The following is a 23,740-nucleotide window of genomic DNA, read 5'->3' as shown; positions in this document are numbered from 1 at the left end:
TCCCCATTGGCCTGGAGCAGCGAACCGCGGGCAGTGGGAGCCGTGATCGGCCGAACCTGTGGACGCGGCCAGTAAACAAACTGGCCCGGCCTGCCAGGGGCTTTCCCTGACAAGCGGCGGACTGGCTTTGAGAACCACTGGTGTAGAGAGTTCCAATGTTTCAACAGACTATGAAACTGAATCTTGCCGAGTGGAACCTGTAGGTGATACCTAATTTTTCTCAAAATAATTTTCCTCAACTAGCTGCAACACACTGGACAGTAGGCCTGAGAAGCCCTAGCTCTCCTGTGGACTGACCCTAACTTAGTGTTTAGGGGAATTTAGGGCTTTCTTTTCTGTCAGCGGTAGTAAATCATCCTTTTGTTTGAAGTATGTGCTAGACTGCTTATTGGGAATGTACCAGATGACTAAGCCTAGTAGCTGAAGAGCCTTCAGCTCTTGCCTATGAGCTTGGGTACACCTATCATACTATCAACTACTGTTTTTGAAAAAGTTCACTATACTACAGTATTCCAACAACTCTATCAGATGAGGATATTATCGAGTTGCAGCTTATATGTAAGTTCCAATATCTGGTAATTTTATGTTAAAAAATTGCCCATAGAATTTTGAATGAGTAGTTTAAATATTATAACTAATCATCCCTTTGGCTCCTCTGTTTTTCATCTGATTAAAAAGTAATCTGGATCACAATATATACTGGAAACTGGAAGTTCAGGGATGATATTCCATGATGTCACCTAGCAACCTAACGTGCCTCCAAATAAACAGCCTTGTAAGTTTCATAGTAGCCCAAACTTTTATTTTTATTTTTTTTAAGTTTTACATTTCACAGGCTTTACTTATTCTTGGCAGCTACCATGGCTCTTTGGCTGGGATGATGATTAGAAGCTAGAACACTAAAATCTTTCCATGGATCAGATGGATGGATGCAGGGCCAAAGCTCTTTTGTCAAAGACTGAATTTGTCTCATCATCCAACTCCTGGGAAACCTGGTGTTATTTGTAGGTCTTCCACATGGCCAGACATCCTCTTGTCCCTTTTTAAATGAACAATATTTAAAATATGAAACTTGGCCTTTGTACTAAAGTTCAAATGCAACAAGTTTAGCATCTGATATAAACTCTATCAGGGACTACAATCTGTATTCATAGAAGGGACTTGAAAATTTGGGGTTGGGAACAGGTGTAGGGTGAAGTAGTACTGATACTCTACACAAGCTCCACTCATGATCCCAAACTCCACCCACCATCCCAGAATATTTAGGTGTTTTATCCTAAATGTTCATCAGTGAAATAGTTAACAGCATTGACATTTAAATTGTCAGCAGCAGAGTCTGGTATTAACAGCCCACTGAGAGGAATTGGGATAGTCCACTCCCCTTGTCAAACTATTGTTACATTCTCTCTCCTTGAAGACAAAGCTACATCACTGCACGTGTAATGGTTAAGCTTGGCAAGTGTCTTGAAATATTCCTCCTCTTTTGTCTATTTCATGGCATTCTTACCAAACACATTTATATTTTTCTAAAAATTTATGTATTGTTAGACAAAGCCAAGACTGGGAAAATCTTAAAATACTCTCCTAAGTGCTTTTTTGTTTTTATTCATTTTGGAATTTTTATAAAGCAAATGAAAAACATACGAAAGAATATGGAGCAAAATAAGGGACTCCTAGGACTGCTTCAGCAGCCAATAAAATTTTTGGCTGAAGATTTTTTTTTCTAAATGATCAACTGAGTCCCCTGTTGGAAACTACATTGATAGTAGGCTTAAATTAACACACTTTTAGTGCAGTGCTGATGGTATCTGTATTGATTCCTCAACTCAAGCTCTCTACCTCATGCACATTTCTAACAGTGGTTCTCAGCTATTTCATAATGGGGCCAATTTCTAAAATCAAAATCTCTTTGTGAATTTTCCCTTTCCAATCTCCAGTCCTGAACCTTCTCCTTCCTTGGGGCAACTCTAGTGTGGGGTGACCCTGGGCAGTAAAGGCTATATTTGTCAGTCTGAGAACCAAAGAGACCTGCAAGTTTCTGTCTGTGTCCAATGGCCTCAATAAATAATCCACTTTATATTAATTACAAGACAAATCTGTCTCTTCTCTTCCATGAAAAAGACAATCTATCAGCCTCAGCAAAGGACTGAGGAATGTTATTATTTTGAATATCATAGCATCTAGGAGCCCTAGGTGGTGGTGTTGTCCACAGTGATCAAAAACAGTGGTAGTGGGGAGTGCCTGGTGGAGAGAAGATTAAGAACTCTATTTTAGCCATGTTGTGCTTGAGCTGATGGCTAGACATCCATGGGGAGATGTTCGAGAGAGAGCTTGAGATTGTAGTTTGGACAGAAGGAGGCAGCTATGGAGTGGAGAGGTAGAGTGGTGAGTCACCAGCATAGAGACAGTAGTTGAAGTTTTGATTGTCAATTAGATTATCCAAAGATAAGGTGTAAAAAGAGACAAGAAGGGGTCCATGGACACAGCCCCGTGAAACCTTCACAGAAAGTTAGAGGAGTATGAGGAGGATCATCTGAAGGACATGCTGGAGGAGTGATTAAAGAGATGCGAGAATCAGGAGAGAATAGAACCATGGAAGCCAAGGGAAGACAAGATTTCAGGAAGAAGATCATGATCAATGGTGTCAAAGCAGTGGACAGGTCAAGGAGGGTGAGGTTGGAGTACTAGTTCTGAACTTTGTCTAAGAAAAGGTCATTAGTAACGTAGCTTGTAGATAAGGAATAGGCATAAGTTAAGGCAGTAATGTAATGAGCCTACAATCTTCAGCATCTGTAAAACAATAGCTTAGCTAAACTAATCAAGGCAGAAGACCCCAAAAACCTTAGCATAAGTAGTCAATCAGGAGTAACTCTAGATCATAAGGTATCACAAAAGAGAATGTTGTAACCCTGACAGGACACCACAAGATGCTAGATTATACCAGTTTGGGATATTTTAAAGTTAGGAACATCTGTAGATGTCAGACCACAAGAGTATCACGGTAACTGAACTGATTGACATATATGCTAATAAGCTGGAGGTAAATGGACTGGTAACCTCTGGGAGAAGGGCACCCCAATATTAGTAGGGTTAGGAAATACAAATAAGTAAAAGGGGATGAAACTCCCTATTGAATATGCAATAAGTATAGGGGTGTCACTATAACACATTATAAAAGCTGTATCCCTGCCTGTTTGCTTTGGAAGTTGTAGCTGATGGGAGATGCCAGGATGATGACCACTGATGATGGTGATGAGTAAGATGCTGATGGTGGAGAATATAATGACTAACACTTCAGATTGTTCTGTAAGGGATATTGCAAGTATACAGATGCTCAGGTGCACATTTTGAATTATCTTTATCTGCCTTGATCGCTTGTAGTGTTTATAACTTTGTTATCTGTATCAATAAAACTATTACAAGCATAGAAGGTTTTTCCCTAAGTATGAATGTTGCAATCATGCAGATTGGGGTTCCCAATTTAACAGTACCTGTAATAATCCTGGGCCTGATCTTGGGACAAGAACCTATGAAAACTCAGAGCATTAACTGGAAATTCTTAAGTAATCAATATAATTAATACACAATTCCTAGATCAGGCAGCAGAGATTTTAGCGAGAGTGGTTTCAGTGGAGTGAAAGGCGTGGAATCCAGCTTGGAGAGGGTCTAAGATGGAATTGGAGGAGAATTCCAGACAGCGGTTGTAGACAGTGCCTTCAACGAGCTTAGAGATGAAAGGGAGAAGGCCTGGTTGCTGGAGAAGCAAAAGATGGGAGAGACTAGAGCAAGTTTGTAATGTAAGGGGAAAGAGCCAGAGGAGAGTGAGAGGGTAAGGAAAAGAGCAAGGGAGAGGACTGAGAGTGGGTGCCAGAATGTTCAGGAGATGGGATGGGGTTAGTAGGGCAAGTGGAAGGGTTAAAGGAGAGCAAGTAAGAAACTTCTGCATCTGTGACAGTGGAGGAGGAGGAGAGAGTTTGTAGGAGGGGAAGGGAAGGCACGGCACACTGAGGGGCAGAGGAAGGTCACGTATTTTGCCAATTTTCTTTTGGAAGAACTTGGTGGCATGCTGTATTGGGAAAAACATGGAGGGAGGAGGAGAGTTTGAGTCAAAGGCAGCTGGGATCGTGGGCATGGGATGCAGTTAAGTTGCAGAAGCAGAGTTGTTGCACTAAGAAGATGGCAGAACTGAAGGAGCAGATATTCAGAAATGTCCCTGGTATAAGAGCACAATTGAAACTAAGGAGAGAGATAGCACCCACTTAAAATTTGACCTGGAGCATCAGTTGCAATGAAAACATGAGTATACATGTCTGTTTGTTGGGGCCATTGCATGGATAAAATAATAGCTCCTTGTACATCTCTAGTACCTTCCATCCTGGATGTCAAACATTAACAAATTAGCCTCACAGAGGGTGCTTACCCCTATTGCATAGAGGAGGAAACAGAGGTATTTTGGGGGGTAACTGGGTTTTCTTAAGCCAAAGTGTGGCTTTAATTTATTTCATAATTCTGTGAGTGTGTATGACACATACATTCTGTTACTGAAGCACACAGAGTCTTAATGGCTCCTGAAAATAATTCTTACCATACTCTAAAAGAGACCTAGGGGAACATCAGCGTAAAAGAAATGTGCAAATTAGAAACGTTCTCAGACTCTTTGAAACAAAATAGAAGACTTTTTATTAAGGCATTTTCCAACAGTGTTTATGCAATCTAATTTTTTTTACGAGGCTACATATTTTAAAATAATGAGGAAAAAAGAATTAGGTTTTCAGTTTTGTTTATTTGGCAGCTTCCAACTTTTCATTTAAAATAAACCAACTAATGTAGCTCATTCAGGCCCCAAGTGCCAAGTATATTCAGTGCTGAGTGATTTTGTCATATGCTAGTACTGTGTGCCCAGTCTGGTAGTTGAGAAATCCTATAAATGGGTAACAGTTGATAGTCAGCGGCTGCAGACATCATTTGCTTGCCACTGTGCAGAGGCAGACTTTCTGTCTGATTCACCAGTAGTCAAAAAGACTTCTTTAAAAAAAAAAAAAAAAAGTTCATTTATTTACCTAACTTTAACTTTGCATCTCTATCCTGACCACTAACTTTCCTTCAGAAAGACAGCAGGAGGGTGCCCAACTGCACACCCAGTCACTGCTAAGAACTCTTACTCCTGGGGGCATTCTTCACCCCAAAATTAAAAATTCTATGACAAAAAAATAAAAATTCTGCACACAATATTTTAAAATTCTGCAAATTTTATTTGTCAAAATAACAACACTACGTAATCACGCCAGTTTCAATTATTTTGGTAATTTATTTCAAAATACCTGTCAGCAAGTATGTCTGTAACAATACAGACACACACAAAAATTCCCCCAGGAGAGTTAAAGAAACCCCTATGACAACCCAGTTCCTGTTTCTCTGCCCCCTTATCACTCCCAGAGCCCAGTTGTGGGGCTCCCCCCAGCCAATACACCCCAACCCCCTCGTCCCCAGAGCCCCACTGTGGGGCTTCCCAACCCAGATATCCACACCCTCCCCCTGCCCCCGAGCCCAGCTGCAGGTCCCCCCCTTGCCAAGACACCTGTCCCCCTCGTCCCCCAGAGATCCGGAGGGAGAAACAGCCTGATGCTTGGTCCCAGGCTTGCAAAGAGTTTCCTGCATGCCGTCCTCTCCTTCTCTCAGGGCATGCTGGGAACTACAGCTGCCAGGAACCCTCTAGCTCCCTCTCCTTCCCCCCAGAAGTGTCTTCTATGTGCAAGCTGGCCTCTGCTGAGTCCAGTGGCCCTGAGTGACGGCTAGGAGCACTGCAGCCCATTCCTGTGGGGGAAACGGAATTCTGCGCACACAACGTTAATTTCTGCAAAATTCTGCATTGCACAGTGGCGCAGAATTCCCCCAAGAGTAAACTCTGTTTGTTGTCCAGAGTGCTTATACTGTATATGAGTCATTAGGCCAAGGGTTGTAAAGGTATTTTATGATGCTGTGTTCAGTGTCGCAACACTTAACTGCTTTAGAGCCTAAAGCTCATTTTCAAAAGGGATTTGGGTACTTGGAAAAAAAAAAAAGAGAGAGAGAGAGATGTAGGCTCCTAAATCATTTCGGCATTGTGATGCTGAGCACAGGAACACCTAAATACCTTCAAAAATCTGGGCTTTAGTGCATTCATTCTAAATACTATCAATGATTTAGTATTTAATATAATATAACTGATCACATATTTAATAATTACGTGTGCTTACATAGTACCTCTTTTCAAGGATCCCAAAGCACTTTCCAAATTGCTCAGTTTTAGTCCTACTGTAAGTGGAATTACATCCCTTCCATTTTAGGGCTGTATTTTGGTCACTAGGCTTTGAAACATCCCAGAGAAGTACATTAGATATGTATTGTTATAGCTATTTATTTGATACACAAGTAAACTGAAGAATGCAGAGGGGAAGTAACTTGCTCAAGACCACTTGACATCCCTTCATCCCCAGCCCCACCCCAGAGGCCGCACTCCCAGATGGAGCCCTCACCCGCTCCTGCACCCCAACCCTAATTTCGTGAGCATTCACGGCCGACCATACAATTTCCATACCCTGATGTGGCCGTTGGGCCAAAAAGTTTGCCCACCCCTTTTCTAGAGCTTCATTTCATAATGTGCACAGTGAATAATCATCTAGTCTAATCCTCTTCTAAGATGCTAGGCAGCCCCTTCTACCATTGTTTGTCACTGTATTATTAAGGGCCTGATCCTGCTATTTAGGGTCAATGGTGAAATTCCCACTGATTGGTATGGTGCAGGATCAAGCCCTAAGCTCATTAACAACTGCCCACATCTACTGAACTACTGCCCCTCTCGCTTATGTACTGGACCCAAATAACATTTCCTTGGCCTCCCCTTTTATCTTCACTCACCACATTATACTCTGCACCATCTCCTTCTGGATCATTTTCCACATCAATTTGTCTTTTAGGGGAAATATTTTATAGGGAAAACATGACAGCCCTGCTCTAGGCCATGAATGGACATAAAGATTTGGCTCTTGCAATAATACATCTGCAATATTTTGCCCCAAAGTCACTTCATTTTTAACCACATCTTGCATTTGTTATCCTGGCTACTTCACAAGCCATTGTTTATTAGAGTAGTGCCAGGGACCAGCCATGCCAAATCATGGTTCTAAGATTCTAAGCTCAAGGCCCCATGTCCTAGGCACTGTACTAAAGAGCTTAGTGTAAATAGACAAGACAATGGGTAGGGCAAAGGGCACAGTGATCAATATGACTGGTGACCAACAAATCTGTTAGTTCCATTATTTTTATTTATTTATTTTAGTTGGGGGATGGGGATTAGCTAAATAGTAAGACAAAGGGAGGGAGAGAGCAGGGGAGAAAGTGGAGGGGTGGAAGTCAGGAGGGATAGGAGCGGGGAGAGGCTGAGGTGAACAGTCTATGAGATGGGGATGGGAAAGAGTTGGAGAAAACAGACAATCAGCACAGGGCAGAGACAGCACAGTCAAAATAGTAGAAAATATAATCAGTATCAGCCTTTGCTTAAACTACTTCTGCAGTTGCTCTGCTGGCTTCAGTCTCTAGCTGCCTCGCTCTGGCAGAGGGAAGGGGGATACTCCCATACAGTTTTGGGCCAGGACGCACTGGACCTATGTTGATGGAGGTGCAGGAGGGTGCTCCAGGCTGGGACTGAGAGGTTCGGAGGGCAGGAGGGGGATCAGGGCTGGGGCAGGGGGTTGGGGCATGGGAGGGAGTTGGGGTGCAGGCTCCGGGCAGCACTTACCTCAAGCACTTCCCGGAAGCAGCGGCATGTCCCCCCTCTAGCTCCTACATGGAGGTGTGGCCAGGCGGCTCTGTGTGCTGTCCCGTCCTCAGGTGCTGCCGCTGCAGCTCCCATTGGCCGCGGTTCCTGACCAATGGCAGCTGTAGGGGTGGCGCTTGGAGTGGGGGCAGCATGCGAAGTGGAGCCCCCTGGCTGCCCCAATGAGTAGGAGTCAGAGGGGGGACTTGCCGCTGCTTCTGGGAGCCAGGTGGAGCCATAGCATGCATGCAGCAGAGCAAGTCCCCAACCCTGCTCCCCGGCGGGAGCTTGAGGGCCAGATTAAAACATCTGAATGGCCAGAAGCGGCCCCTGGGCCATAGTTCGCCCATCCCTGCTCTAGAACATTACTGATGAAAATTGGATCATGGTGGGATGAGACACTTTAGAAACAAAATGATTTCTTATTGCTATATTTCTTAATTGATTCTGTAAAATAACAATTATTGAAATATTCCTGTTAACCAAAAGCCTCCAGGGGTATGTGTATATCAGAATTCTCCTCCAATGCATATAAAATTACTTAATGAAGATCAGCTTGCAGGTTTGTTCACATCCAGTTCTCAGTCCAACTCACCTTTTCCATGGGCTTCTTGCCACATTCCCTTTTCCCTATCCTGTTGATGTTATATAAAAGTGAAATATGGAAATATCCACAGTTCATAAAATAATCTAACAACCCTATGTTGTGTTTGTCTGTTATTAATGGGCAGTAAATGCAAACATGAACTAACAAATGGCAAAAGGATAAACACACTTAAGCCAGACCAATTCCTAGGGAAATAATGTAAAGGCTTGTCAAACAATTCTTCAAAGACAGAAGAATGATTATTTTCCATAGATCCATTGTATATACTCTGGCATTGTAACTTTTGCTTTATATAATATTTTGTTGAACTTGCATAGTAACATCAATTGAGGGATCTCAAAGAGATTGATAAACGTTAATGAAATCAGACTTGTAACTATCAGGGAAAGAAGCTAGTCAAAATATTTGTTGGCAACAAAGGGTCAGATCTTTGTTTCTCCCTGCCGCGGCTCCCTAGCATCACAAATCTGAAAAACTGGCATAACCAGCTTCCTGAAGATTACCTACCTTCTCTTGTGACCCCATCCTGGAACATCACTGTGCCCGGGAATTCAGGCTTCTGGAATGGCTCTTGCAGCTGGGTGTAATTTAGAGCAGCCCTCAGCTGGCCTCAGATTTGGGGTGGGATGTAAGAGTGGCTTAATGCCACCTTTTCACTCTCTCAGCTGTCAAGCACAGCACCAGAATAGTTCAGGATCTGGCTCAGTATATTCAATGACTTTAGCCCTTTATTTTTGTTTGCAAATTTTAGTGAGCTGTTTGTAGCAAGAATTCATTTAATTATTCAGTCATCAGAATTCACCATTCAAGCTTTTCAACTGGTCACCTCAGGAACAGAGCATATATATTACCTGATTGGCTGACTTAACCTTTATTAACTACTTCTGCTTCCAGTCAAAATAGATTTTGTTTCATCTCAAAACTACCCCAATTTCTTGATTACACCTCATCTACAGTATATGGCTATTTATAAAATAGTCCAAGGAAGGTCCCATATTTAATCTGAATGCTAGTTCTACAATGAATTTAAATTGTCAAGACTGACTTTAAAAACGTAGCAATGTATTTACTCTTTTCAACTTTTTTCTGTGTTAAAACTAAAGTGACCAGATGTCCCGATTTTATAGGGACAGTCCCAATTTTTGGGTCTTTTACTTATATAGGCTCCTATTACCCCCCTGCCCTAATTTTTCCACACTTGCTGTCTGGTCACCCTAGTTGAAACCTCCTGTTCCTTCTCAGAGTTGGGATATCATGGGGGCTTGCAGTTATTACCTTCTGTGCATGTGTTTTTGGTATTTTCCTAAACAAATCTAATTCCTGGAAATCAACATTTTATTCTTACCTTGTCTGCTTTGAGTACTCTGGCCTTCGCTGACCTTTCCCCATGCGCACATCAATGTTATTCTGAAAACCAATAGAATCAGCATCCCAAAACAGAACAGAGTAGAGCGGCGTGTACAATTGCACATGTTGCTAATGTTTGTAGTGATATAAGTGATCCCCCTTTTATGTAAACTAATGTGAGGTACTGTGAGTTAGTTAACATGCTTCTGGTTTTCTATTGACGTGCACACAGAAAGTTATTTGCACAGACTCTAGCTATTTCTTTAGATTACTGAATGGTTTATACTATCAAGATGTTAATGAAGGCAAAGGAGAGTAACAAATGATTACTTGGTTGTTGTTGGCTTTGACCCATTAGAAACAAACTGTCTGAAGCCCTGTAAAATAGGATAATTTGGAAACACGCACAGAGTGAGGAGACTTGCTATAAGTTAACTTTAACTTCTCAACAGTATATATGTATTTTATTAGTGATTTTGTAAATTTTAGGCTTGGTTCAGAGAAGTAAAGCACCCCAAAGCTTAAGTATTAAGAGTAATTTGCTGTCTTCTAGCACCTTCAATCTGTGGATATTAGAGAACTTTACCAACATTAATGAATTTATCCTCACAACACCCTTGTTGAGTAGATTAGTGTTGTTATCTCTATTTTGCACATGAAGAAACTGAGGCACAGAGAGGTTAAGTGGCCTGCCCAAAAACACAGTAACTCCATGGCAGAACCCATTTGTCCTAATCCTGTGCTTTGACCACTATACCAAATTCATCTCAAGTTTAATTATACTGCTTGAACCTCCTGAATTCACAAAATTGGGCTGGATAAATTGCAGGAACCAACCTACCAAATTTCTGGATCTTCCTGTCTGGCCATCTGGTCAGGCTAGAAACCCTCAGAGCCCCAAGGAGTCTGGTGGCACCTTAGAGACTAACATTTATTTGGGCATAAGCTTTTGTGGGTAAAAACCTCACTTCTTCGGATGCATAGAGTGAAAGTTACAGATGCAGGCATTATATACTGACACATGGAGAGCAGGGAGTTACTTCGCAAGTGGAGAACCAGTGTTGACAGGGCCAATTCAATCAGGGTGGATGTAGTCCACTCCCAATAATAGATGAGGAGGTGTCAATTCCAGGAGAGGAAAAGCTGCTTCTGTAATGAGCCAGCCACTCAGAGTCCCTATTCAAGCTCAGATTAATGGTGTTAAATTTGCAAATGAATTTTAGTTCTGCTGTTTCTCTTTGAAGTCTGTTTCTGAAGTTTTTTTGTTCAATGATAGTGACTTTTAAATCTGTAATAGAATGACCAGGGAGATTGAAGTGTTCACTTACTGGCTTATGTCCGATTCGTGATGTCCGATTTGTGTCCATTTATTCTTTTGCGGAGGGACTAGCTGGTTTGGCCAATGTACATGGCAGAGGGGCATTGCTGGCACATGATGGCATATATAACATTAGTGATGTGCAGGGGAATGAGCCCTTGATGGTGTGGCTGATGTGGTTGGGTCTTCTGATGGTGTCACCAGAGTAGAGATGGGGACAGAGTAGGCAACTAGGTTTGCTACAGGGATTGGTTCCTGGGTTGGTGTTTCTGTGGTGTGTAGTTGCTGGTGAGTATTTGCTTCAGGTTGGGGGGATTGTCTGTAAGCGAGGACTGGCCTGCCTCCCAAGGTCTGTGAGAGTGAGGGATCATTTTCCAGGATAGGTTGTAGATCATGGATAATGCGCTGGAGAGGTTTTAGCTGGGGGCTGTATGTGATGGCCAGTGGTGTTCTGTTATTGTCCTTGTTGGGCCTGTCCTGTAGTAGGTGATTTCTGGGTACCCGTCTTGCTCTGTCAATCTGTTTCCTCACTTCCCCAGGTGGGTACCTAAGAACCCCGTTTCATAATATTTCAGCACTCCCTCCTTCCCATCTCAGCAGGAAACAGAGCAAGGAAATCAGGGAAGAGTTAACCATATTTGACCCTGAGAAGATGGATGCATGATTGTAGTGAAAATGTTTGGGGTGACTCTTCATATTTTACCTGACCGAGTTCACCCATCCCTCACTTTTATAAGTGTCTCTGGTTCTGCTAGAAACTGCAACATTAGCACAAAAGAGACTGATTCATAAGCACCATTGAAAATATATTAGGGATTGATCTTAGGAGGTGCTAAGTACACCAACTCCTATTGACTTCAACGTCTCTCAGGGGATGCTCAGGAACTCACAGGAGCAGACCCTAAGACCCAAGGGGCACACCATTCAGGCTTAGGCTAATGAAACTGAATAATAAATACAATTTGTCAAAACATTTTTGAACCTGCACAAGGACCCAGTCAAGGTTAAGGTATAGATTTAGGTATGTTCTTTTTCAAACCAGTTTGAATAAGTACATACATATACCCTTACTCACTCTGGAATATGCCTCTTGCTCTTCCTGCGGCAGTCAGGTTTTAAAACCTCTCGTTCCCTCTCTTTCAGTTCCTTAAGCAAGGATACATTGCACCAACTGCTGGCTAAAGAAAATTTGATCAGTGGGGCCAAATTCAGACCTGATGTAAAAGGGTACCATTCTACTGAAATCAATGGGCATTACAGCCACTTACTGATTCTGAATTTAACCCATGAACTTTGATGCTTTTTCCTCTTGGTGTCTCCAAGAAGGCTTGTAGCACATACTTGTGACTACCTGTGATACATTTTTCAGCAGTTGTCTCACCCTTTCTTCAGGAGGCTATGAACACGTGCTCCTTCTTGTTCCCCGGGAGGCTCAAGTCTTACAGCTGTGCAGTCCCAGTACAAAGTGGTAATAACAGTTTAATTATATCATTAGCCTCCCTGGGAATCCTATCACAACCTGCTGTGCAGTGTCTTCCCCCCCCCCCCTTCTGTCTGCTAGGTAATATTCAGGGCTAGCCTTAAACATAAGAGACCTGACCCTGTGAAGTCCTGAGCATACTCAAAGATAATAGAAGTCAATAGGAGTTGAAGGTGCTCAGAACATCTGTGGTTTGAGCCTTAATGTACACTTTTAGATCTGTTATTCTTGTCTTGCCTCTCCAGTAGTCTGATGGTGCTGATCCCAGGTACTTGCTTCCCCAGGAGTCCAGAATCTAAACTTGTAATCTGCAAGTTCTTACCCTACTGTCAAAGCCTCAACCGTTCATTTACCTTGTAGGCCTGGTTTTCATCCACCTGAAGAGACAAATATCCCAGAGTTCAGAGATTTTAAGATTGATCCTTAAATCATGTGAGTAGATTATTGGGCAGATGGCATGAGGAGGTTAAAGATACATGATTAGGGCTCTGTGTTTGTCATGGAGGTTGCGGAATCATGGATTCCGTGACTTCCTGTGATCTCCGTGACTTCTGCAGTGGCCAGTGTGGCTGGAGCAGCTCTGCAGCCAGCCGCTCGGGCGGCCCTGCAGCCAGCTGCACCAGCTGCTGCTCTGGCAGCCCCCAGCAGCTGGCCCCAGGGACCACCTGAGCAGTGGTCCCAGGATGCCGGAAGCCGCTGCAGCTCAGCGGCTCCAGGCAGTAGTCCCTAGGTGGCCAGAGCAGCTGCTGTCCCCTTGGGGCTCCCCGCTCCCTCATCAGCCAGGGCAGCCGCTGGTTCCCTGGAGCTCACCGCCCCCGGCGGCGTCCAGAGCCGCCGCTGGCACCTTGGGACTCCCCCCAGGTAGCGGGCCCACTGGGGCTTTCCCCCTGCAGCTGGTGCCGTGGGTCCCCCAAGGCTGCCCCCGGCACCTTCCATAAGATTCAATCAGGGGTATTTATGGTATAAGTCATGGGCAGGTCACAGACCGTGATTTTTTGTTTCTTGCCCATGACCTGTCCATGACTTTTACTAAAAATACCCATGATTAAACCATAGCCTTATACATGACAAATACATTTATGGATATCACTTCTTCACATGTGAGGTGTAATAGGAGTGTTGGGCTGGGACCTAGGAGGCCCTGATATCATATCTCACTTCGTCTACTGACTGGTGTTTGTAAATGTTGTGAAGTGCACAGAATTAATATTGATCAAGGTCTCATGCTCCTGTCATCATAGGCAGGCAAGTATAATTGCCCCACTTTGCAGATGGAGTAACTAAGATTTCACAAATTCAGTGTTGGCAGACCTGGTAATTAAACATAAATCTCTAATATGGCAGAGTCAAGTCTGATTCAGTTAGTTGCACTGCCTTTCAGAATGGATATGCCAAATATATGTGATTGACTACGCTGACTGTAACCACTAGACCAACTCTCCTGCACAGCCAGAAATAGAACCCAGAAATCCAATTCCCGATGTTCTTATGTTGTCTAGCAAATAGTTCTAAAACACATTACCAAAGGGTTTGTCACATCACTGTGTAATGGCTGATCCACATAGAGCATAGCAGCCTCCTATTGCTAGCCATTGCTCCCTTTTGCTCAAATGGTAAAAGTTTGTGTGGTGAATCTAGAGGTCCTGGGGCTGATGACCAATAAGTGGGGTTTTTTGATTGCACAGGATAGAATTTTGATAGGTTTTTAAAAAAGAAAACAGACCCACTATCAAATTACATACAAAACACTATGGTAAAAGAACATTAAGGGTGTTAAGCCAAGTACTCAAAAGTATAGAAATGCCAGAATTAAAGCTGCCCCCTTGCATTATGGCACAGTCTCAGGTTGATCACATATCATTTTTTCTACAGAAGTCCTGCCTCATTTAGTGCACAGGATGAATATCAAACGTGGCAAAAGGCGGCAAGGAGCTAAAAGGTGGGTTTGTGATTTAAACCTTGGCCTGATACCGAGAGCTGCGTTCTATTCTTGACTCTGCTTGAGTCTGCTACAGGCTTCCTACATGGTGCTGGATAAAACTGAATCATAATGAGGCTGACATAAGTTTGCATGGGCAGCTATAAATCTGAGATCTAATTTTTCAATCGTTGACTTTGCAACCTTGATTTTTTATGTGTGTATAATATAACTAGTTATCAACAGATACTCCTTTCAGGTATGTTGATGCAGCTCCACTGACTATTGATATACTCAAACCTATGCCCACAGACTAGGTTGTTTTAAAAGTTGTATTAGACTATTGTAGGAAGTGACTCAGGATAATAGCTAGTCTAATAAGCTGTGTTGGCTTCCTGGAGTCTTTTGGAAATAAATCCTTTGCGAGAAGAAAGTCAAGAGAAGAGACAAAAAAAGACACTGTGCAGTTGAGAATAATTAAATCTGATATGGTCCAAAGGATTCAAATTCTCCATCCAACCCTAGCTCCTCTGATATTGTGTAACATATAATGAACATAGTTAACTTGGAATGTCACCTACATCTGCCTGGTTTTCCTGCATGATTTTTCTTAAGCCGGTTCTCAGTTAACATCTTTGCTTTGAGAGCACTTAACTCAGTCTGTGTTCAATGGAAGCCAAGAGGTGGTGTCCCACAAAGCTCTCATAGGATCCTGGCCACTCTGAATTCACTCTCTAGTTTTCTGTGGAAAATCACATGAAGCTCAGTTAACTCGGGGAATAACTGGATGAATTGGGATGTATTACAAAAATGCTGTTTATTTCTGATATTATATGTGCAGGATAATTTTAATTTGTAGTGGAACACAGGGATCCAGATTCTCTGAGTCACTTGGTTCCATTTGCACTGCTCAAGCAAGGCAAATGAATCAGAGCCCAGCCGCAACTCCCTAGCAGGGACAGAGCTGACAGCTGGCTGCTACATCGCCTACCTGCCGTGTAGGGGGAATGACTGGAGTGTGCTGTACTCTGGCTCTCCTCAGGCTGCTCTTAAAAGCAGTTCTCAAACTGTGGGTCAGAACCCCAAAGTGGGTCATAACCCCATTTTAATGGGGTTGCTGGGGCCAGCATTAGACTTGCTGTGGCCCGGGGCCAAAGCCAAAGTCCGAGCCCCACAGTCCGAGGGCTTCAGCCCTGGGCAGCAGGGCTTAGGTTCCAGGCCCCCTGCCTGGGGCTGAAGCCACTGGGCTTTGACTTTGGCTTCCCCGCCCAGGACGGTGGGGCTCGGGCTTTGGCTCCACCACCTAGGACAGCAGGGCTTGAGCGATCTCCCCTTAGTGGGGTCATGTAGTAATTTTTGTTGTCAGAAGGGGGTCGTGGTGCAATGAAGTTTGAGAACCCCTGCCTTAAGTCAACCAGAGCTGGGGATGGTACACAATTGGCCTCACAATCAGGGAGCTGTAGCCAGTTACCTGACATTGCCCCACCCCGTCTTGCTGAGCTCAGCTTTTGCTAGGTGTGGCAGAGACTGTGGCCTCACTTATACCAATGTTAATCAGAAATAACTCCATTAAAGTCAATGGGTCTCTCCACTACCTTTCACCTTTTGCTGACATTTACACCTGAGCAAAGTGTGTATAAAACTCTATCATTCTGATTCCTTTTGCACCCATTTTGCCCAGGTATAAATGGTGACACAAGGTGCAGGACAGTGGAGAATCAGACTTTGGCAGTTGAAGATGCAGGAGAGGAAGCCTTCTGTGCTTCTGGCTTGCAAAGCTAACAGCAAAGAACCTGGTGCATCGGAGACTCTGTTTACCCTGGAGCTGGAGGTGTAATTTGTAGCTCAGGTAGACATAGCTGCACTAGTTCAATCAGAGACAGTGTGCTAAAAACAGAAGTGTAGCCACAGCAACACGAGCAGGGGGACATGCTAGCTGCCCTGAGTACAATCCCATCTGAGAAACTAGACATACTCAAGATGGCTAGCTCCTCCTGCTGCTCCTACCACCATGGGACACTTCTATTTTTAGCTCAATCAGAGCTAGCATAAGCTGGAATTTCCATCTTCCGGCTCCAGTATATACATTTGACCATGGCCAACACCTTGTGCTTCCGAGAATAAATGGAAAGCTCTGTGCAGGCTTTTGAGTGCCCCATGCTCACTACCATATGCCATAACTCTGCATTTCCTGATTTATGCGGATTTGAGTGAAACCTGGTAGGCTTCCAAACTGAATTATATACAGAAATAACATCCACAGCTATGCCAGCTAGAGCAAGAAACCCAGCATCTCAAACCTCATGCTTCAGGGTGTAAACTGATCAACTGGTGCGGGGGGGAAATAATTCCTCCCCCTTTTCTCTATATAATATTCCATCCCACAACTGCCAGGTTCATTGTGTTCTCCATTCTCCTTGCTCTGAATCACCAGGTATTTAACCACTGCTGGAGGCAGCATACCAGACAAGGGAGGCCAACGATGCTCCACTATGGCAGCACTGATAATATTTGAAAGTAGGCTTTGTGGTTTAATTTCCTTTGTTTTTTTTCCCCCCTTGTTCTGTAGCACCAAAAGGCTGACACAATAAAACCCTGCAGCCAATCATGTGTATGCATATTGAGGCAGACTTTAAAATGCATAACACATGCCCCTGATGGAATTGCTGTGGACTGTTTACATGCCCATTTGCACAACTTTATCTACAAGGAAAATAAAAAGTCATGATGCTGTTGAAGAGAGACTATATTTACTCCTTGGGGAGCTGTCAGGACATCAATGCAGAGGTGAGCCTTGTTTTGAAACTTGCTGTGTAGGCCGAGTAGCCAATATTTCAATAGCCATATCTAGATATATGGTAGTTTTTTTATGGTTTAGTTTTAAAAAAAACCTGCTGTACATTATGGTCTGAGAGTCTGCAAAATAAACTGCAGAAGGGATGACATCATTTGTGAGTATTCACTATTGGAGAAATTCACCCCATGCGGAGTGCCAGCTTGAGGCCTGTATCAGAGGGTAGCCGTGTTAGTCTGAATCTGTAAAAAGCAACAGAGGGTCCTGTGGCACCTTTGAGACTAACAGAAGTATTGGGAGCATAAGCTTTCGTGGGTAAGAATCTCACTTCTTCAGATGCAAGAAGTGTTAGCGACTAAGACATGGGTGATCTGGCCCAGTAGCCAGAGCAGGAAACAGAACTGAGGGTCAGAATCAGAGCCAGGGGTCAAGCCAGAGTCAGAATTAGGAATCTGAACCAAGAGTCAGAGGCAGGGAAGACAGGAGTAGGGCTGGGTCCAAAGCAGGAACTAACATAACCCCAGGCAAACACTTTCAACAGCCAGTAGCCTGCTGCTGGTGTTAAGAGCAAGTCTGCTGATCCCCTCAGCCAGTCGGGTGGTTGGGCCAATCATGCAGCTAAATTGGGCCCAGTTGCACTCATTAGACTGTCTACGCCGGTGTTAAGGTAAGCTTGCAGGTAAACAAGCTAGCTGCGAGCACTTACTCCTGGCAATGGGCCTGGTATTGGCCTTCTGAAGAGGGAATGAATTTTTCCTCAAAAGCTCATGCACTCAGTACACTTCTGGGTAGGTTGTACTGTTATAATGTAAGTCTGTTTTAAAAAGGGGAAATTCCTGCTTCTTCCCCCCACCTCAGGCAGAAAAGACACCAGTTCCATTGTATTAGGAACAAGACTATGGGAGGTCTCAAACAGGGTCTGTATCGTGTGGAATTGTACTCTCCAATGCATAAAGCAAAGAGGGGTGGGGCTTGTGGATCTGCAACAATGTAGATCAACCAACCATTCTTCCCATGTTGTTCCCCGGGGCTCCCTGTGAGGTGGAGTGCAGCAAAGTCAGGCACTACTGCGATGCTGTTGCCATAACACTTCGGCAATGGCAATAAAGTGGTACCACAGCCTGGGTGTGCGTGTCTGTCAAGGGACACCTAGATACCAATTCCACTTTATCACACTTGGCATAAGGAATCAGATTTGTCTGTTCATTTACATCTTAAGTATTTTAAGAGACTCCTAGCTATTTATTTTAAATGTAAAGTTCAATCTACATTTTTTGGTACACTTTCCTGCTGAAAATAGATTTTATAACTAACATGGCCTTAAATAAAAGCACTTAATATAGAGTTTTATAAGGATGGAAATCCATCAGGCATTCATGCAGTTTTCCATAGTGAACATGGGTCACCTTCTCAGCTTGATAGGACAGAAGCTATTTCTGAGGTGCAATGGATGGCCACGGGTCATAGTAATGGTCTGAAAGCTGGAATCTTTTATTTTTAGGACACCCGTTAAATCCAGCCTAGATTTATAGGATCTGATAGGCTTTACTTTCTAAGTTTACGACCTATGTGAACCAAAAGTCATATCAGTCCAGTTCTGAATGAGTAGGTGCCTACATAATAACTAGCAAACTCAGCAAAGATAGACTGGATCCCGGAGACCAAACTCGTACTCCTAGAGGTGGTCCTTTCAGGATGGAGTTGAGGTGCATCAGTGGTGCAGTGTGCTGCATCTAGTGACACTGCCCTGGCCAATGCTTTTCCTTTTCTCTGTAAACATAGAGGATTTTGGTCTCTAGGTCTTTCCATCCAGCATCAAAATCACTTTTAAAAAAAGGAAATGATATTCGCCACAAGATCATGTACAAATGGTTTCACTCATTAATGTATCATTTTCTTCTGATTTTCAAGATTTCCATCTTTCCCCCTGCTCCGGACTGGACCTTAGTGTGGTCTTAGAAATTAATCTGAGGGACAGTATGAGTCACTGTACACAGCTCTCTCATTTCCAGCACACAACAGCAGCTTTCATTTGGTTTTTAACATGGTGAATTGGTTCAGGGCAGGCCATTGGAAAGCAAGACGCCTCATAGGCTTGTGAGAGGTGACAGAGAATCCCTGAAATATGCAGTAAAACCAATAGTTCCCTGCAGAGAGGCTGTGCTGCAGGCTTCAGAGGCCCTGTCTGATTCCCAGGAGGCAGCAAGTGAGCTCCAGGCTTAGCTCTCATGCAGATGCACAAGCTGGAGTAAGGCAGCAGGGCTGGGGACTGAAGAGCCAAACTGACACTTAGAGTAAACCTAGAGAACCCTACAAAATTGACATTCTGGGGGTTAGAGGGAAAGAGGCCTCTGAGGAAGTTCCAGTTGTTAGAGAGCTGGATTGTATAGTGTAAACTGAGCTCTTTCTATTCATATGAAAACCTTTTTGGTTCTTTAGCCCAGTGGTTCTCAACCAGGGGCGCACATACTCCTGGGGGTACACAGAAAAGCACTAGCGAAGTCAGTACAAACTAAAATTTCATATACAGAATGACATGTTTATGCTGCTCTATATACTATTCACTGAAATGTAAGTACAATATTTATCTTCCAATTGAAATTGATTTTATAATTATATGGTAACAATGAGAAAGTAAGCATTTTTTCAATAATAGTGTGCTGTGACACTTTTGTAATTTTATGTCTAATTTTGTAAGCAGGTAGTTTTTAAGTAAGGTGAAACGTGGGGGTACGCAAGACAAATCAGACTCCTGAAAGGGGTACAGTAGTCTAGAAAGGTTGAGAGCCACTGCTTTAGCCCTAAACAATAAAGTGTTGGGGAGAAAAGCTGTCTGGCCGAAAGCATTTTCTTTTTGCTGGACCTGCAGGATTCACAGAATCACACTGAAACAGGTGGTAGAAGTCCCTTTCTAGTGCCTAGCACTTGTCTTCTGGATTTTCTCTCAAGGTCTTTGGTTGTGAGGGTAACATTTCAGTGTATTAGGCTAATTCACATTATGAAATTATCAGAAAGGGCTTGATCGAAAATACACGGAAGTTAATTAAGTGATACTTATTGGCTTTGGCTCTGGCCCAACATTTAATGGTGGTGGCAGAGCAGAGATAATAAGGGATTATGAAATATGCCCGCACAAAGGACCAGTCTGTAAATTTGCATCTTCAGCAACTTGCACTGGCAAAAACCTAGCTTCACACCTGCAAACAGCACTTGCTCATCCAAAACTAGTAGTAAGACATCAACCTCTTGGATTTGCCTGAGCAAGTGCTGTTTACACATGAAGATTTGCAGGGATGTGCATACAAATAACTGTGCATGGAAAAATAACAGGCACTAATTTGTGAGCTGTTTGAACAACGTTCTGTATAGACGTAAAGTACATTGGGATCCTTTGAGATGAAAAGCACTATAAGAAGTAAGTATGATATTAACACCCTTTCTGACACAGCATCCTTACCTCTGATCTATTTAACCTAATCCACCTGGGCTTTTATACTGTACCCATAACTATATCTGGGGCCTGAGGTAGATTAGTCTATAACTCATTGTAATATTTCTTTCTGAGTTAATAATCTATGCATTGTTACTTCTAAATTTACTGGCTCTACATTTATTTTAAGAAGCGAGCACCACTGCTTTAGTGGAATATCCTCTCTTCTCCCTGCCACTCCCCCTGGCACATTCACGACCACTTCCCTCCCTGTGAACGCAGTAAGGACAGGTTTTGTCCTGGGATTCTGAGTGCTTCCGGTTTTGTTCTGGTCTGAAATGGGGAAGGAAAACCTGCTTCACAGTTGGTTGATGCTTCTCATCTCACATGGAACTAGGAAGCACAGAGGGAGTTTGAAAATTTTGAACCTCTCAGTAGGTATGGGAGCTCACTTTCAATCTGGAGTCTTACACAGGCACACTTAGTGGTTTGGACAAATTTGGGCCTCAGTTTCCTCATCTGTACAACAGAGCTAATGATACTTACTGACCTCATAGCACAGATCTGAGGATTAATTAGTTAATGTCTATATAGTGCTTTAAGGTTCTGGGGCCAAATTCATCCTTGATGTAACTCCATTTACCTCAATAGGATTACATCGGGAGTAAATTTAGCTCTTCAAGTCCAATTGTATATTAATGCTTCTTCTTAAGAGCGGATTGGTTCTAATTCTTTTGCTTCTTTATATAGCCTCATAAGTATATACCTTATACCCTGCACAGCAGGTAAACTGTGCCACACTGTGCGATATGTGAGCTGTGCTGAAGAAATACCAGCTCCCTGCTTCAAAGAGAGAGCTCTCACTAGGTAGAATACAATACAGAGCAAACACAGAGTGAGGGATTGCCACTTGCACTAGAATGTTCTGTGGGATGGGGGGTTTCAGACGTATTCTGAAGGAAGACGGCACGTGAGCTGGGCATACGTTCATGAGGAGGCTTTTCCAGACATAAGGGGCAGGCAGTTGGAAGGGGTTGTGGGAAAGGCAAAAGGAACAGTCTGGGAGAAGCTTGGGAAGGACTGATTCATTCATCCCGAACTTAAATCTTGTCACAGGCGTGAAGCAGTAGAGGGATAGTCCAGTGGCATAGGGTGTGGTATGCGAAAGAAGCCCTCTTTGCCAAATGCAACAGGCCCAATATGAATAGCATCTGTGGATTGCATACTGCAATTGAGGCATCCTCAGAAAAACCACTATTGCAAATGGGGCCCTGTATGGAAGATTTTTGCCTCCTGGACCTGGATGTATTTACAGAAGGCAGAAAGGAGAAAGAGTTTTCTTTTGCCAGAGTCTGAAACAGTTGCCTTCATTGTCTGCCTCCTACTGTTCCACCTCCCCCCACATCTATACCCCTCCCAGACTCCCACCCTCCCCTTTGGGAGGTTTTCCATCTAAGTGTGAAAACTAGAAATCCCAAAGAACTGCAATCCAAACTCTACCTAGAGAAACTTTAAACCATTCATGCCATAAATATCTCTTAGAGGCTGCCTGACGTCAGAGGCTTCGGAGAGGGAGGCTGGTCTGAAAGTGAAAACAGCAGCAGTTCCAAGCCGAGTACAGTACTGTGCAGAGAGCTAAAGGAGAAGGACAAGCACTGCTCTGTGTGGATTATAGGACTGCAGAAAGGGGGGAACTGCGCAGAGACATGGGGGCTACAATGTAAGTGCGGCTGCTGCAGCACCTCTTCTAATTTCTTTATGAAAAAAGCTCAGGCAAGCTCTGCTTTCCTTTCTTTTCTAAAACAATCTGGAGACAGTTTGAGAGCTTGGATGATTCAGGTTTGCCTGTTTGTTTCTCTCAAGTGTACACACAGGCTGACAGCATTCACGCTGCGTGTGTGTGTGTGCGCGCATGTGAGAGAGATATTTTTGGAAAGCTACCAAATGAATTGGGGATTGAAATGTTCTGGTAGCAGGACAGTTAAACCCCAAATAAACCCCAGGCAAGATACAACTTTCTTCAGATTTTTCACACTGTTTAATTTATTTTTAACCCTTTCATTCCTAACACTCAGCAGTGAGAGATTCCTCTTCCAGTGTCAGAAGCAAAGCAGCTTCCTGGCTCTGTGGCAGTGGACGGAGAAGTTCTGTCCATTCCTGTTTGTCGGGCTTCTCAGGAGAGCAGATACTTAAATGCTTATTAGCTAACATGTATGAAGTCCTGAATACTAAGCACCTCAGTGCTATATAACCTTGTGCTGTTGGCTCTCTGGGGGAGTTTGGTAATTATATAGAAGGAAGGAATTGAGAACTCTCTAGTCAGAAAACTAACTGTGCCCTTTTTGGGGGCATCCCTGAGGAAGGCAGCTACTGCAGCAAGGAAAGACTCACTGTAGAAAGGAGAGGAAGCAGGTGTGTCCCAAGGGATAACAGATTAAGGGATTGACAGCATAGACCAGCATTCTGAATCCCAATGAAAACAGTTTTTTTCTAGCTTTATAACCCAAAGGATTCTCAAGCAATTTGTGAAGCCCTCTCCATTAAAAAAAGGCATATTCATTATAGGACAAAGATTTTATGTACTTATCTTTTATGAAAATGGAAGAACATGCTGTACTTACTGTTGTTAGTGTAATTAAATTAGCCACCTCTGTATATACACAGATTCACTCACAAAATTCTCCATCTGCGGCATGAATAGCTGTTCTGAACAGACCTGGACGCTGCCAACTCCAGACTGAGTTGTTCAATGTGATCTCCTCTGCTTAGATTATGTCTTCTTTCTAACCAGACCCATGATGCTTTGAAGTGAATGAAGGGTTTTAGGTTTCCTTGCCCAGACAGACAGGAGAGTTTGGTACATATATGTTTGGTGACACTGACCTCATTACAAGAGATTTGAAAAAGACAAACTCCTTTCCAGCTGAGAGGGAGTTTGATCAGTGCAGGTGTTGTAAGGAAAGGCAATGCTGTTTAATGAGTTGGGATGAGTAGCAGAAGTGGTGTGAATTGTACCATGTCAGCGATGTCAGAAATTGGCTTCAACAAACA

The 23,740-nt window shown here is 43.4% G+C and overlaps 1 protein-coding gene and 1 long non-coding RNA gene across 4 annotated transcripts in view; one reads left to right on the top strand and one right to left on the bottom strand.

Annotated features, from left to right (window-relative positions):
- Positions 1-878: 878 nt before the first annotated feature.
- On the bottom strand, positions 879-10,125 carry LOC117874232. The gene is made up of 3 exons (XR_004644924.1): positions 10,080-10,125; positions 9,748-9,809; positions 879-1,039 (listed from the first exon to the last, which is right to left on the bottom strand). It is a non-coding gene; the product is annotated as an uncharacterized LOC117874232 (long non-coding RNA).
- A 12,038-nt stretch (positions 10,126-22,163) lies between these two features.
- Positions 22,164-23,740, top strand: part of DAAM2 (dishevelled associated activator of morphogenesis 2) — a 245,228-nt gene continuing 243,651 nt past the window's right edge. For all 3 annotated transcript variants that reach the window (XM_034764798.1, XM_034764800.1, XM_034764799.1), the window contains exon 1: positions 22,164-22,409. The gene's annotated coding sequence lies outside the window, so the exon portion shown is untranslated. The remainder of the gene's footprint in view (positions 22,410-23,740) is intronic.

The sequence above is a fragment of the Trachemys scripta genome, chromosome 3 (genome assembly GCF_013100865.1).
Source record: "Trachemys scripta elegans isolate TJP31775 chromosome 3, CAS_Tse_1.0, whole genome shotgun sequence".
Taxonomy (NCBI): domain Eukaryota; kingdom Metazoa; phylum Chordata; order Testudines; family Emydidae; genus Trachemys; species Trachemys scripta.
This window is presented reverse-complemented; position numbering and strand designations above follow the sequence as displayed.